Source organism: Pongo pygmaeus, chromosome 22 (genome assembly GCF_028885625.2).
Source record: "Pongo pygmaeus isolate AG05252 chromosome 22, NHGRI_mPonPyg2-v2.0_pri, whole genome shotgun sequence".
Lineage (NCBI taxonomy): Eukaryota > Metazoa > Chordata > Mammalia > Primates > Hominidae > Pongo > Pongo pygmaeus.
The window spans coordinates 17,617,315-17,633,715 of NC_072395.2; positions in this window are offsets into that span (position 1 = coordinate 17,617,315).

Here is a 16,401-nt window from a genome sequence, read left to right on the forward strand (position 1 = left end):
GAGATGAATGCACACATCACAAAGAGGTTTCTCAGAAAGCTTCTCCCTAGTTTTCATGCGAAATTATTTCCTTTTTCACCATAGGCTTCAAAGCATCACAAATATCCCTGTGCAGATTATACCAAAATTTTATTTACAAACTGCTCAATCAGAAGAATATTTCAACTCTGTGAGATGAATTCTCGCATCTCCAAGATGTTTCACAGAAAGCTTCTGTCTACTTTTTACATGAAGATAATTACTTTTTCACCATACGCCTAAAAACGCTGACAAATATCCCTTTGCAGACTTTACAAAAAGATAGTCAGCTCGAGGAAGAGAAATGGTTACCTCTGTGAGATGAAAGCACATATCACAAAGCAGTTTCTCAGAAATATTCTGTCTAGTATTTATATAAAGGTAATTCCTTTTTCAACATAGGACACAAAACACTAATTAACAACCCTTTGGAAATTCTACAAAATACTGTTTCCAAACTGCTCATCAAAAGAAATGTTCACCTCTGTGGAATGAATGCGTATATCAAAAAGATGATTCTCAGAAAGCTTCTTTCTTGTTTTTATGTGAATGTGTTTCCTTTTTCACCATGGGCCTCAAAGTGCTCAAAAATATCCCTTTGCAGATCCTAAAAAAAGACTGTTTCCAAACTGCTGAGACAAAGGAATGGTTCAAATCTGTGAGATGAATGCACACATCACAAAGAAGTTTCTCACAAACCTTCTTTATAGTTTTTATGTGAAGATATTTCCCTTTAACCATAGATCTCAAAGGGCTCAGAAATATACTTTGCATATTCTACAAAAAGACGGTTTCCCAACTGCTCAATGAAAAGAATTTTTGAACTCTGTGAGATGAATGCATACATCACAAAGAAGTTTCTCAAATTCTTTAGTCTACTTTTTATGTGAAGATATTTTTTCTTTCACCATAGGCCTCAAAGTGCTCAGAAATATCCCTTTACAGATTCCACAAAAAGACGTTTCCAAACTGCTCAATCAAAAGAAAGTTTCAATTCTGTGAGATAAATGCACACATCACCAAGAAGTTTCTCAGTATGCTTCTGTCTAGTTTTTATGTGAAGACAATTCCTTTTTCACCATAGAGGTTCTACGCACTCAAAATTATCCCTTAGCAGATTCTAAAATAAGAGAGTTTCCCAATGATCAAAGAAAAAAATCGTTTACCTCTGTGAGATGAATGCAGACATCACAAAACAGTTTCTCAGAAAACTTCTTTATACTTTTCTGTGAAGATACTTCTTTTTCTGCATAGGCCTCAAAATGCTTACAAATATCAGTTTCCAGACTCTTCAAAAATACCGCTTCCAAATGATGAATCAAAAGAGAGGTTCAACTCTGTGAGATGAATGCATATATCACAAAGAAGTATCTCAGAAACTTTCTGTATACTTTGTATGTGAAGATATTTCCTTTGTCAACACGGGCGTCAAAGTGCCCAAAAATACCCTTTTTCAGATTTTACAAGAACAGAGTTTCTAGACTGCTCAGAGAAAAGAAACTGCTTACCTCTGTGAGATGAATGCACACATCACAAGGCTGTTTTTAGGAAACCTGCTTTACAATTCTTATGTGAAGATATGTCCTTTTCCACCCTAGGCCTCACATCAATTCAAATATCCACTTGCAGATTCTACAAAAAGAGTGTTTCAAAACTGTGCAATCAAAGGAAAGGTTCAACTCTGTGAGATGAATGCAAATATCACAAAGAATTTTCTCAGAATGCTTCTGTCTAATTTTTATGTTAAGGTATTTCCTTTTCCACCATAGGCATCAAAGCGCTTCAAATATCCACATGCAGATACTACATAAAGACTGTTTCCAAACTGCTCAATCAAAAATGTAGTTAAACTCTCTGGGATGAATACACACATCACTAAGAAGTTTCTCAGAATGCTTCTATCTAGTTTTTATATGAAGATATTACCTTTTGCAACATAGGCCACAAATCGCCACAAATATCCACTTACAAATTCTACAAAAAGAGTATTTCAAAACTGGTCAATCAAAAGAAAGCTTGAAATCTGTGAGATGAATGCACACATCACAAAGAAGTTTCTCAGAATGCTTCTGTCTAGTTTTTATGTGAAGATATTTCCTTTTCCACTCTAGGCCACAAAGCGCTCCATATATCCACTTGCAGATTCTGCAAAAAGAGTGTTTCAAAACCGCTCAATCAAAAGAAAGGATCAACTCTGTGAGTTGAATGCACACACCACAAAGTAGTTTCTCAGAATGCTTCTGCCCAGTTTTTATGGGGAGATATTTCCTTTTCCAACATAGGGCTAAAAGTGACATAAATATCCACTTGCAGATTATACAAAAAGAGTTTTTCAAAACTGCTCAATCAGAAGAAAGATTCAACTCTGTGAGATGAATGAACACATCACAAAGAATTTCCTTAGAAATTTTCTGTCTAATTTTTATGGAAGATATTTCTTTTTCAACACAGGCCTCAAAGCGCTGCAAGTATCCACTTGCAGATTCTACAAAAATACTGTTTCCAAACTGCTAAATCAAAGGGAAGTTCAACTGTGTGAGATGAATGCACACATTACAAAGAAGGATCTCAGAAAGCTTCTGTCTAGTTTTTATGTGACGCCAGTTGCTATTTCACCCTTCGCTCAACACCCTCCAAATATCCATTTGCAGACTCTACAAAAAGACTGTTTCCAAAATGCTCGATCAAAAGAAAAGTTCAACCCTGTGAGATGAAAGAACACATCACAAAGTAGTTTCTCAGAAAGCTTCTGTCTAATTTTTATATGAAGATATTTCCTGTTTCACCAGAGACCTCAAAGGGCTCACAAATATCCCTTTCCAGATTCTACAAAAAACAGTTTCCCAACTGCTCAATCAAAAGAAAGGTTCAACTGTGTGATATGAAAGCACACATCCCCAAGAAGTTTCTCAGAAAGCTTCTGTCTAGTTTTTATGCAAAGATATTTCCTATTTCACCATAGGCCTCAATGGGTTCACAAATATCCCTTTGCGTATTCTACAAAAAGACTGTTTCCAAACTGCTCAGTCAAAAGAAAGTTTTAACTCTGTGAGATGAGTGCACACATCTCAAAGAGGTTTATGAGAATGCTTCTGCCTAGTTTCTATGTGAACATATTTCCTATTTCATCATAAGCCTCAAAGTGCTCGCAAATATCCCTTTGCAGATTTTATAAAAAGACTTTTTCCAAGCTCCTCTATCTCAAGAAAGTTTCACCTCTGTGAGATGAATGAACACGTCACAAATAAGTTTCTCAGAATGCTTCTGTCTAGTTTTTTGTGATGATATTTCTTTTTCACCACAGGGCTCAAACCGCTCAGAAATATCCCTTTGCCTATTGAACAAAAACACTGTTTCCTACCTTCTCAATGAAAAGAAAGGTTCAACTCTGTGAGGGGAATGCAAACGTCACAAAAAAATTTCTCAGAAAGCGTCTGTCTGGTTTTCATATGAAGATATTTCCTTTTTCTCCGTAGGCCTCAAAGCCCACCAAATATCCATTTGCAGATTATATGAAAAGACTGTTTCCAAACTGCTCAATCAAAAGAATGGTTCAACCCTCTGAAATGAAAGAACACACCACAAAAAAGTTTCTCTGAAAGCCTCTGTCTATTTTTTATATGAAGATATTTCCTGTTTCACCATAGGCCTCAAAGGACTCTCAAGTATCCCTTTGCAATTATGTGAAATAAGTCATTGGTAGCTTGATGGGGATGGCATTGAATCTATAAATTACCTTGTGCACTATGGCCATTTTCACAATATTGATTCTTCCTACCCATGAGCAAGGAATGTTCTTGCATTTCTTTATATCCTCTTTTATTTCATTGAGCAGTGGCTTGTAGTTCTCCTTGAAGAGGTCCTTCATGTCCCTTGTAAGTTGGATTCCTAGGTATTTTATTCTCTTTGAAGCTATGCAGCCATAAAAAATGATGAGCTCATGTCTTTGTAGGGACATGGATGAAATTCTAAATCATCCTTCTCAGTAAACTATTGCAGGAGCAAAAAACCAGACACCACATATTCTCACCCATAGGTGGGAATTGAACAATGAGAATACATGGACACAGGAAGGGGAACATCACACTGTGGGGACTGTTGTTGGGTGTGGGGAGGGGGTAGGGATAGCATTAGGGGATATACCTAATGCTAAATGACAAGTTAATGGGTGCAACACACCAGCATGGCACATGTATACATATGTAACTAACCTGCACATTGTGCACATGTAAACTAAAATTGAAAGAATAATAATAATGAAACAAAAATAAAAATAAAAACAAAAAAATAAAAAAAATCCCTTTGCAGATTCCACGAACAGACTGTTTCCCAACTGCTCAATCAAAAGAAAGGTTCAACTCTGTGAGATGAAAGCACACATAACAAAGCACACATAACAAAGCTGTTTTGCATAAAACTTCTGTCTAGCTTTTATGTGAAGACATTTCCTATTCCACCATAGGCCTCAAAGGGCTCACAAATATACCTTTGTGTATTCTACAAAAATACTGTTTCCAGCTGCTCAATCAAAAGAAAGTTTCAACTCTTTGAGATACATGCTCACATCACAAAAAAGTTTCTCGGAAAGCTTCTATACAATTTCTATTTGAAGATATTTCCTATTTCACCATAGTCCTCAAAGGACAAAAAACTTTCCCTTTGCAGATTCTACAAAAAGGTTGTTTCCAAACTGATAAATCAAAAGAAAGGTTCAACTCTATGGGATGAATGCACACTTCACAAATAAGTTTCTCAAGATGCTTCTGTCTAGTTTTTATATGAAGATATTTCCTATTTCACCAAAGTCCTCAAAGGGCTCAAAACTATCCTTTTGCAGATTCTACAAAAAGATTGTTTCCAAGCTGCCCAATCAAAAGAAAGATTCAACTCTATGAGATGAATGCACACATCACAAAGAAGTTTCTCAAAATGCTTCTGTCTAGTTTTTATGTGAAGATATTTCCTATTTCACCAAAGTTCTCAAAGGGCTCAAAACTATCCCTTTGCAGATTCCACAAAAAGACCGTTTCCAAACTGCTCTATGAATAGTAAGGTTCAACACTATCAGATGAATGAAAAAATCACAAAGAAGTTTCTCAAAAAATTTCTGTCTAGTTTCCATATGAGGATATTTCCTATTTCACCATAGGCCTCAAAGGGCTCAAAAATATCCCTTTGCACATTTTACAGAAAGACTGCTTCCAAACTGCTCAATCAAAAGAAAGGTTCAACTTTGTGCATTTAATGAACACATCACAAAGATGTTACTTAGAATTCTTCTGTCTAGTTTTTATGTGAAAATATCTCCTTTTTCACCATAGTTCTCATCCCTGTCCCAAATATCCCTCTGCAGATTTTCAAAAAGATTTTTTCCAAAGTGCTCAATCAAAAGAAAGATTGACTTCTGTTAAATGAATGAACATATCAGAAAAAAGTTTCTCAAAATGTGTCTGTCTAGTTTTAATGTGAAGATATTTCCTTTTTGACTTTAGTCCTCAAACCGCTCACAAATATCCCTCTGCATATTCTACAAAAAGACTGTTTCCAAACTGCTCAATCAAAAGACAGTTTCAACTCTGTGAGATGAATGCACAAATCACAAAGAAGTTTCTCAGAAAGCTTCTGCCTAGTTTTTATGTGAAGATATTTCCTTTTTCACCATAGGCCTCAAAGCCCACTCAATATCCATTTGCAGATTCTACAAAAAGACGTTTCCAAACTGCTGAATCAAAAGAAAATTTCAACTCTGTGAGATAAACACACACATAACAAAGGAGTTACTCAGAAAGTTTCTGACAATTTTATGTGAAGATATTTCCTATTTCACCATAGGCCTCAAAGGGCTCACAAATATCCCATTTCAGATTCTTCAAAAAGACTGTTTGCAAACTGCTTAATGAAAAGAAAGGTTAATCTCTGTGAGATTAATGCACACATCACAAAGAAGTTTCTCAGAATGCTTCTGTCTAGTCTTTACATGAAGATAGTTTCTTTTTCACCATAGGACTCAAACTGCTCCAAAATATCCCTCTTTAGATACTACAAAAAGAGTGTTTCCAAACTGCTCAATCTAAAGAAAGGTTCAACTCTGTGAGATGAATGCACACATCACAAAGAAGTTTCTCATTAGGTTTCTGTCTGGTATTTAGGTGAGGATGTTTCCTATTTCAACACAGGCATCGATGGGCTCAGAAATATCCTTTTGCTGGTTCTACAAAAGGACTGTTTCCAAACTGCCCAATCAAAAGAAATTTCCAACTTTTTGAAATGGAAGCACACGTCACAAAGAAGTTTCTCAGAAATCTTCTGTCTAATTTTTATCTCAAAATTATTCTTATTTTGTCACAGGCCTCAATGGGCTCACAAATATCCCTTTGCAGATTTTACAAAAGTTCTGTTTCCAAACTGCTCAATCAAAAGAAACGTTCAACATTGTGAGATGAATGCACACATCACAAAGAAGTTTCTTAGAATGCTTCTGTCTAGTTATTATGTGAAAATATGTCCTTTTTCACCATAGTCTTTAAACCACTCAAAAGTATCCCTCTGCAGATACTACAAAAAGACTGTTTCCAAACTGGTCCATCAAAGAAAGTTTCAACTCTGTAAGATGAATGGACTCATCACAAAGAAGTTTCTCAGAAATCTTCTGTCTAGTTTTTATGTGAACATATTTCCTTTTTCACCATAAAACACAAATTGCTTCAAATATCCATTTGCAGATTATACAAAAAGAATGTTTCCAAACTGCTCAATCAAAACAAAGGTTCAACTCCGTGAGATAAAAGCACACATCACAAAGAAGTTTCTCAGAAAGCTTCCGTCTACTTTTTATATGAAGGTAATTACTTTTGCACCATAGGCCTTAACTGCACACAAATATAAATCTGCTTACACTACCAAGAGAATTTCTCCAAATTGCTAAATCAAAAGAAACGTTCAACTCTGTGAGATAAATGCACACATCACAAAGAAGTTTCTCAAAATGCTTCTGTCTAGTTTTCATGTGAAGACATTTATTTTTCACCATTGGACTCAAACCGCTCAGAAATATCCCTTTGCAGTTTGAACAAAAAGACTGTTTCCAAACTGCTCAATGAAAAGAAATGGTAAACCCATAAAGGTGCATGGAAATGTCACAAAGAGTTTTCTCAAAAAGCTACTGTCTAGTTTTTATGTGAAGATATGTACTTTTTCACTATAGGCCTTAAAATGCTCCAAATATCCGTTTGCAGATTCTACAAAAAGAATGTTTCCAAACTGCTTAATCAAAAGAAAGGTTCAACTCCTTGACATGAATGGACAAATCACAAAGAAGTTTCTCAGAATGCTTCTGTCTAGTTTTTATGTGCAGATATTTTGTTTCCACCATAGGCCTCAAATGGCTCACAAATATCCCTTTGCAGATTGTACAGAAAGACTGTTTCCAAACTGCACAATCAAAAGAAAGATTCAACTCTGTGAAATGAAAGTGCACATCACACAGAAGTTTGTCAAAATGCTTCTGTCTAGTTTTTATGTGAATATATTTCCTTTTTGACCGTAGGCCTCAAATCTCTCCAAATATCCATTTGTAGATTCTTCACAAAGACTGTTTCCAAAGTGATCAATCAAAAGAAAAGTTCAACTCTGTAGGATGAAAGCACACATCATAAAGAAGTTTACCAGAAAGCTTCTGTCTAGTATTTATGTGAAGATATTTCCTATTTCTACATAGGCCTCAAAGGGATCACAAATATCCCTTTGCAGATTCTACAAAAAGACTGTTTCCAAACTACTCAACGAAAATAAAGGTTCAACTCTGTGAGGTGAATGCACAGATAAAAAAGAGGTTTTTCAGAATGCTTCTGTCTAGTTTTTATGTGAAGATATTTCTTTTTCACCACAGGACTGAAAACACTCAGAAATATTCCTTTGCAGATTGCATAAAAAGAATATTTCAGGGCTCCTCAATGAACAGAAAGGTTCAATTCCTTGAGATGAATGCAAACATCACAAAGACTTATCTGAAAAAGCTTTTGTCTGGTTTTTATTTGAAGATATTTAGTTTTTCACCATAGGCCTCAAACTGCTCACAAATATACCTTTGCAGATTATACACAATGACTTGATCTCAAACTGCTCAATGAAAAGAAATGTCCAAATATGTGAGATGAAAGCATGCATCACAAAGAAGTTTCTCAGAATGTTTGTCTAGTTTCTAGGTGCAGATACTTCCTTTTTCACCTTATGCCTCAAAGCGCTCCAAATATCCATTTACAGATTCTACAAAAAGAGTGTTTCCAAACTGCTCAATCAGAAGAAAGGTTCAACTCTGTGAAATGAAAGCACACATCACAAAGAAGTTTCTCAGAATGCTTCTGTCTAGTTATTATGTGAAGATATTTCCTATTTCACTATAGGACTCAAAGGGCTCAGAAATATCCCTTTGCAGATTCTACAAAAGGACTGTTTCCAAACAGCTCAATCAAAAAAAAAGTTTCAACTCTGTGAGATGAAAGCACACATCACAAAGAAGTTTCTCAAAAAGCTACTGTCTAGTTTTCATGTGAAGATATTTTCTATTTCACCATACAACTCAAAGGGCTCACAAATATCCCTTTGCAGGTTCTATGAAAAGACTGCTTCTGAACTACCAAATGAAATGAAAGTTTCAACTCTGTGGGATGAATGCACACAAAACAAATAAGTTTCCCGGAATGCTTCTGTCTGATTTTTATGTGAAGATATTTCTTTTTCACCACAGGCGTCAAATCACTCAGAAATATCCCTTTACAGATTGTGCAAAAAGACTGTTTCTAAACAGCTCCATGAAAAGGAAGATTCAACTCTGGGAGATGAATGCAAACATCACAAAGAGGTTTCTCAAAAAGCTTCTGTCTGGTTTTTATGTGAAGGTATTTCCTTTTTCACCAAAGGTCTCAAACCGCTCACAAATATCCCTTTGCAGACACTACAAAAAGACAGTTTCCAAACTGCTCAATGAAAAGAAAGGTTAAACTCTGTGAGATGTAAGCACACATCACAAAGAGGTTTCTCAGAATGCTTTTGTCTAGTTTTATGTGAAGAATTTTCCTTTTTCACCATAGGCCTCAAAGCACTCCAAATATCCATTTGCAGATCCTATGAAAAGACTGTTTTCAAATTACTCAATCAAAAGAGTGGTTCAACTCTGTGAAATGAATGTACACACCCCAAAGAAAATTCTCAGAAAATTTCTGTTTAGTTTTTATGTGAAGATATTTCCTTTTTCATCATGGGTCCCAAAGCACTCCAAATATCCACTTGCAGATTCTACAAAAAGAGTGTTTCCAATCTGCTCAATCAAAACAAAGGTTCAACTCTGTGAGATGAAAGCACACATCACAAAGAAGTTTCTTAGAAACCTTCTATCTAGTTTTTTGTGTAGATATTTCATATTTCAAAATAGGCCTCAAAGGGCTCAGAAGTATACCCTTGCAGATGCTACAAAAAAGAGTGTTTCCAAACAGCTCAATCAAAAGAAAGATTTAACATGGTGAGATGAATGCACACATTACATAGCAGTCTCTCATAATGCTTCTGTCTAGTTTTTTTGAGAAGCCATTTCCTTTTCACTGTAGGCCTCAGTCTGCTCACTAATAGCCCTCTGCAGATACCACAAAAAGACTCTTTCCAATCTATTCAATCAAAATAAAGGTTCAAATCTGTGAGATGAAAGCCCAAGTCACAAAGAAGTTTGTCATAAAGTTTCTCTCTAGTTTTTATGTGAAGATATTTCCTATTTCACCTTAGGCCTCAAAGGGATCAAATATATCCCTTTTCAGATTCTCCAAAAAAAGTTCCGAACTGCTTCATCAAAAGAAAGGTTCAACTCTGTGAGATGAATGCACACATAAAAAATTAATTTCTCAGAATGCTTCTGTCCTGTTTTTATGTGATGATATTACTTTTTCAACATAGGTCTCAAACCTCAAACAAATATTCCTTTGCACATTGCACAAAAAGTATGTTTCCACACTGCTCAATGAACAGAAAGTTTCAACTCAGTGAGATGAATGCAAACATCACAGTTTTCTCACAATGATTCTGTCTAGGTTTTATGTGAAGATATTTACTTTCTCACCATAGGCCTCAAACCGCTCACATATATCCCTTTGCAGATTCTACAAAATGACTTGTTGCCAAACTGCTCAATGAAAAGGAAGGTCCAAATTTGAGAAGAAAGCACACATCAAAAAGAAGTTTCTCAGAAAGTTTCTGTGTAGTTTTTATCTGTAGATCCATTTGCAGGTTCCACAAAAGGAGTGTTTCCAAACCGCTCAATCAAAAGAGAGGTTCATCTCTGTGAGATGAAAGCACACAGCACAAAGAAGATTTTCGGAAAGCTTCTGTCCAGTTTTTATGTGAAGATATTTCCTATTTCACCATAGACCTCAATTGGCTCACAAATATCCCTTTGCAGATTCTACAAAAGGTCTCTTTCCAAACTGCTCAATCCAAGGAAAGTTTCAATCCTGTGACATGAATGCACACATCACAATGAGGTTTCTCAGAATGCTTCGGTCTTGTTTTTATGTGAAGAAATTTCCTGTTCACCATAGGCCTAAAATGCTGCTAATATCTATTTGCAGATTGTACAAAAAGACTGTTTCCAACCTGCTCAATCAAAAGAAAAGCTCAACACTTGAGATGAAAGCACATATCACAAAGAAGTTTTTCAAAAAGCTTCTGTCTGGTTTTTATGTGAAGATATTCCCTATTTCACCATAGGCCTGAAAGGGCTCACAAATATCCCTTCGCATATTCTACAAAAAGACTATCTCCAAACTGCTCAATCAAAAGAGAGGTTCAAATATGTGTGATGAATGCACACAACACAAAGTATTTTCTCAGAATTCTTTTGTCTAGTTTTTATGTGAAGATATTTCTCTTTCACCATAGGCCTCAAATGGCTCAGAAATATCCCTTTGCAGATTGTACAAAAAGAATGTTTCCAAACTGCTCAACCAAACGAAAATTTCAACACTGTGAGATGAATGCACACATGACAAAGAAGTTTCTCAGAAAGTTTCTGTTTAGCTTTCATGTGAAGATATTTCATTTTTCACCATAGACCTCAATGGCTCAGAAATGTCCCTTTGGAGATTCTACCAAAGGACTGTTTAGAAAACTGCTCAATCCAAAGAAAGGCTCAACTCTCTGAGATGAACACAGACGTCTCAAATAAGTTTCTCACAATGGATCTGTGGCGGTTCTATCTATCTGTTTGCATATTCTAAAAAAATACTGTTTCCAAACTGCTCATAAAAAACAAATATTCAACTCTGTGAGATGAGAGCACATATCAGAAAGAAGTTTCTCAGAATGCTTCTATCTAGTTTTTGTGAGAATATTTTTCTTTTATTATTATCATTATTATACATTAGGTTTTATGGTACATGTGCACAATGTGCAGGAAAATGTGGAATGGAATGGAATTGAATGAGGAATGGAATGTCAAACGGAATGGAATGGAAAGTGGAATGGAATGGAATGGAATGCGGAATGGAATGTGGAATGGAATGTGGAATGGAATGTGGAAAGGAATGGAATGGAATGTGGAATGGAATGTGGAATGGAATGGAATGTGGAAAGGAATGTGGAATGGAATGGAATAGAAAGTGGAATGGAATGGAATGGAAAGTGGAATGGAATGGAATGGAAAGTGGAATGGAAAGTAATGGAATGTGGAATGGAATAGACTGGAATGTGAAATGGAATGAAATGCGGAATGGAACGTGGAATGGAATGGAACATGGAAAGGAATGGCATGGAAAGTGGAATGGAATGGAATGGAATGTGGAATGGAATGTGGATGGGAATGGAATGGAATTTGGAATGGAACACGGAATGGAATGGAATGGAACATGGAATGGAATGGAAAGGAACGTGGAATGGAAAGTAATGGAATGTGGAACGGAATGGAATGTAATGCAATGTGGAATGGAACGGAATGGAATGTGGAATGGAAAGTGGAATTTAATAGAATGGAATGTGGAATGGAATAGATTGGAATGTGGAATGGAATGGAAGGGATTCCAGAATGGAAAGTGGAATGGAAAGGAATGGAATGTGGCATGAAATTCAATGGAACGTGGAACAGAAATGAATGGAATGAAATGCCATGGAATGTGGGATAGAATGCAATGGAAAGGAAAGGAATATGGAATAGAATGGAATGGAATGTGGAATGAAATGGAATGTGGAATGAAATGGAATGTTGAATGGAATGGAATGTGGAATGGTATGGAATGGAAAGTGGAATGGAATGGAATGGAATGCGGAATGGAATGTGAAATGGAATGGAACGGATCATGGAATTGAACGTGGAATGGATTAGAATGGAAAGTGGAATGGAAAGTGCAATGGAATGTGGAATGGAACATGGAATGGAATGTGAAATATAATGTGGAATGGAGAAGAACGGAATGTGTAACGGAATGGAATGGAAAGTGGAATGGAATGGAAGGGAATGTGGAATCTAATGGAATGGAATGTTCAATACAATCTGGAACAGAATGGAAACGAATACGGAATGGAATGGAATGCAATGGTATGGAATGTGGAATGGAATGCAATGCAATGTTGAATGGAATGTGGAATGGAATTGAATGGAACGTGGAATGGAACGTGGAATGGATCATGGAATGAAATGTGGAACGGAATGGAATGGAATCTGGAATGGATGGGAATGGATGTGGAATGGAATGTGGAATGGAATGGAATGGACTATGGAATGAAATTCAGTGAAATGTGGAGTGGAAAGGAATGGAATTCGATTGGAAGCGAATGGTATGGAATATGGAATGGAATGGAATGGAATGTGGAATGGAATGTAATGGAATGTGGAATGGAATGAAATGGATTGTGGAATGGAAAGTGGAATGGAATGGAATGGAATGTCGAATGGAAAGTTGAATGGAACGAGGAAAGGAATGGAGTGGAATGTAGAATGGAATGTGGAATGGAAGGGAATGTAATGTGGAACGGAATGGAAATGAATGTGAAATGGAATATGAAATGGGATGTGGAATGGAATGTGGAATGCAATGGAAAGGAAAGAGGAATGGAATGGAAGGGAACATGGACTGGAACGTGCAATGGAATGGAATGGAACGTGGAATGGAACGTCGAATAGAATGTGGAACGGAACATGGAATGGAATGTGGAATGGAATGGAATGTCATGTGGAATGGAATGTCAAATGAAACGTGGAATGGAAAGTAGAATGGAACGTGGAATGGAAATTTGAATGGAACGTGGAATGGAACGTGCAATGGAACGTGGAATGGAATGTGGATGGGAATGTGGTATGGAATGGAATTGAATGTGGAAAGCAATGTGGAATGCAGTGGAATGGAATGTGGAGTGGAATGGAATGGTATGTGTAATGGAATGTGGAATGGAAAGTGGAATGCAACGTGGAATGCAATAGCATGAAACGTGGAATGGAATAGAATGGAACTTGGAATAGAATGTGGAATGGAATGTAGAATGGAAAGTGGAATGGAATTTGGAATGGAAAGTGGAAAGCAACATGGAATGGAATAGCATGGAACGTGGAATGTAATGTGGAATGGAATGGAATGGAATGGGGAAGGGAATGGATTGGAATGAAGAAAGGAATGTGGAATGGAATGCAATGGAATGTGGAATGGAACGGAATAGAATGTGGAATACAATGTGGAATGGAATGTGGAATGTAACGGAATGCAATTTGGAATGGAATGTGGAATGGAGTGTGGAATGGACTGTGTAATGGAAAGGAATGGAATGTGGAATGGAGAGTTTAATGAAACGTGAAATGGAACGGAATGGAATGTGGAATGGAAAGTGGAATGGAAAGTGGAATGGAAAGTGGAATGGAAGGTCGAATGGAATGGAATGGAACATGGAAAGGAATGTGGGATGGAATGGAATTGAATGTGGAATGGAATGAGGAATGGATCTTGGAATAGAATGAGGAATGGAATGTGGAATGGAACATGGCATATAATTCAATGGAATGTGGAATGGAATGGAATGGAATGTGAAATAGAATGGAATGAAATTGAATGTGGAATAGAATGGAATGGAATGGCAGGGAATTCGAAATGGAATGGAATGGAATGTGGAATGCAACATAATGTAATGGAATGTGAAATTAAATGGAATGGAATGGAAAGTGAAGTGGAATGTGAAATGGAATATGGAATGGAATTTGGAATGGAAAGTGGAATGGAATGAAATGGAACGTGGAATGCAATGTGGAATGGAACAGAATGGAATGTGAAATGGTATGTGTAATGGAATGTGGAATGGAATGTGGAATGTGTCATGGAATGTAACGTGGAATGGAATGGAATGGAACCTGTAATGCAATGAGGAATGGAATGGAATGGAATGTGGAATGGAAGGGAAAGCAAACTGGAGTGGAATGGTATGGAATGTAGAATGGAATGGAATGGAATGTGGAATGGAATGTTGAATGCAACGTGGAATGGAATGGAATGGAATGTAATATGGAATGGAATGGAAGTGAATGGGATGTGGAATCGAATAGAATTGAATTGAATGGAATGTGGAATGGAATGGAATGGAACGTGGAATGGAACGTGGAGTGGAACGCGGAATGTATTGGAATGTAATGTGGAATGAAATGTGGAATGGAATTGAATGGAATGTGGAATAGAGTGTGGAATGGAAAGGAATGGAATGTGGAAGGAATGGAATGGAATGTCTAATGGAATGTTTAAAGGAATATGGAATGGAATGTGGAATGTAATGGAAAGGAACGTGGAATACAACGTGGAATGGAACGTGGAATGGAATGGAATGGAATGTGTAATGGAACGTGGAGTGTAATTGAATCGATTGTTGAATGGAATGGAATGGAATGTGGAATAGAATGGAATGTAATGGAATGTGGAATAGAATGGTATTGAAAGAAATGTAATGTGGAATGTAATATGGAATGTAATGTGGAATGGAAAATGGATTGGAATGGAATGGAATGTGGAAGGGAGTGGAATGGAATATGAAATGGAAAGTAATGGATGTGGAATGGAATGTGGAATGGAATGGAATGGAATGTGGTATGAAATACAATGGAATGTGGTACGGAATGGAATGGCATGCGGAATGGAAGGGAATGGTATGGAATGTGGAATGGAGTGGAATGGAGCGGAATGGAATGTTGAATGGAATGGAATGTGGAATGGTATGGAATGGAAAGTGGAATGGAATGGAATGGAATTTGGAATGGAATGTGGAATGTTATGGATTGGAATGCCTAATGGAATGTGGAATGGAAAGGGGTATGGAATGGAATGGAACGTGGAATGTACTGTGGAATGCAATGTGGAATGGAACGTGGAATGGAACGAGGAATGGAATGGAATGGAACGTGGAATGCAAAGTGGAATGGAATGTGGAATGGAATGTGCAATGGAATGTGGAATGGAAAGGAATTGAATGTGGAATAGAATGGAAGGTAATGTGGAATGGAATGGAATGTGGAATTCAATCTGGAATGGAATGGAAAGGAATACAGAATGGAATGGAATGGAAGGGTATGGAATATGGAAAGGAATGGAATGGAACGTGGAATGGAACATGGAATGGAACGTGCAATGGATTTAAGAAGGGAATGGAATGGAATCTGGAATGGAAGGGAATGGATGTGTAAAGGAATGTGGATGGGAATGCAATGCAATATGGATTTGAAGGAAATGGTATTGAATGTGGAATGGAAGGGAATGGAATGGAATGTGGAATGGAATGGAATGTTGGATGGAATGGAGTGGATTGAGGAATGGAATGTTGAATGGAATGGAAAGGAATGTGGAAAGGAATGTGGAATTGAACGAGGAAAGTACTGGAGTGGAATGTGGGATGGAATGTTGAATAGAATGGAATGGAATGCGGAATGAAATGGATTGCAATGTGAAATGGAATGTGAAATGTAATTTGCAATGGAATGTGGAATGGAATGGAAAGGAACGTGCAGTGAAATGGAATGGAATATAACGCTGTGTGGATCGTGGATTGGAACATGGAATAGAACATGGAATGGATCGCGGAATGCAATGGAATGGAACGTGGAATGGAATGTGGAATGGAAAGTGGAATGGAAAGGAATGGAACATGGAAAGGAAAGTGGAATGGAATGGAATTGACGGTGAAATGGAAGGGAATGAAAAGAGGAATGGAATGTGGAATGGAACGTGGAGTGCAATGTGGAATGGAAAGTGGAATGGAAAGGAATGGAATATGGAATGGAATGGAAGGGAATGTGAAATGGAAGCTGGAATGGAACGTGGAATGGAACGTGCCATGGAACGTAGAATGGAATGTGGAATGGAATGTGGTATGGATTGGAAA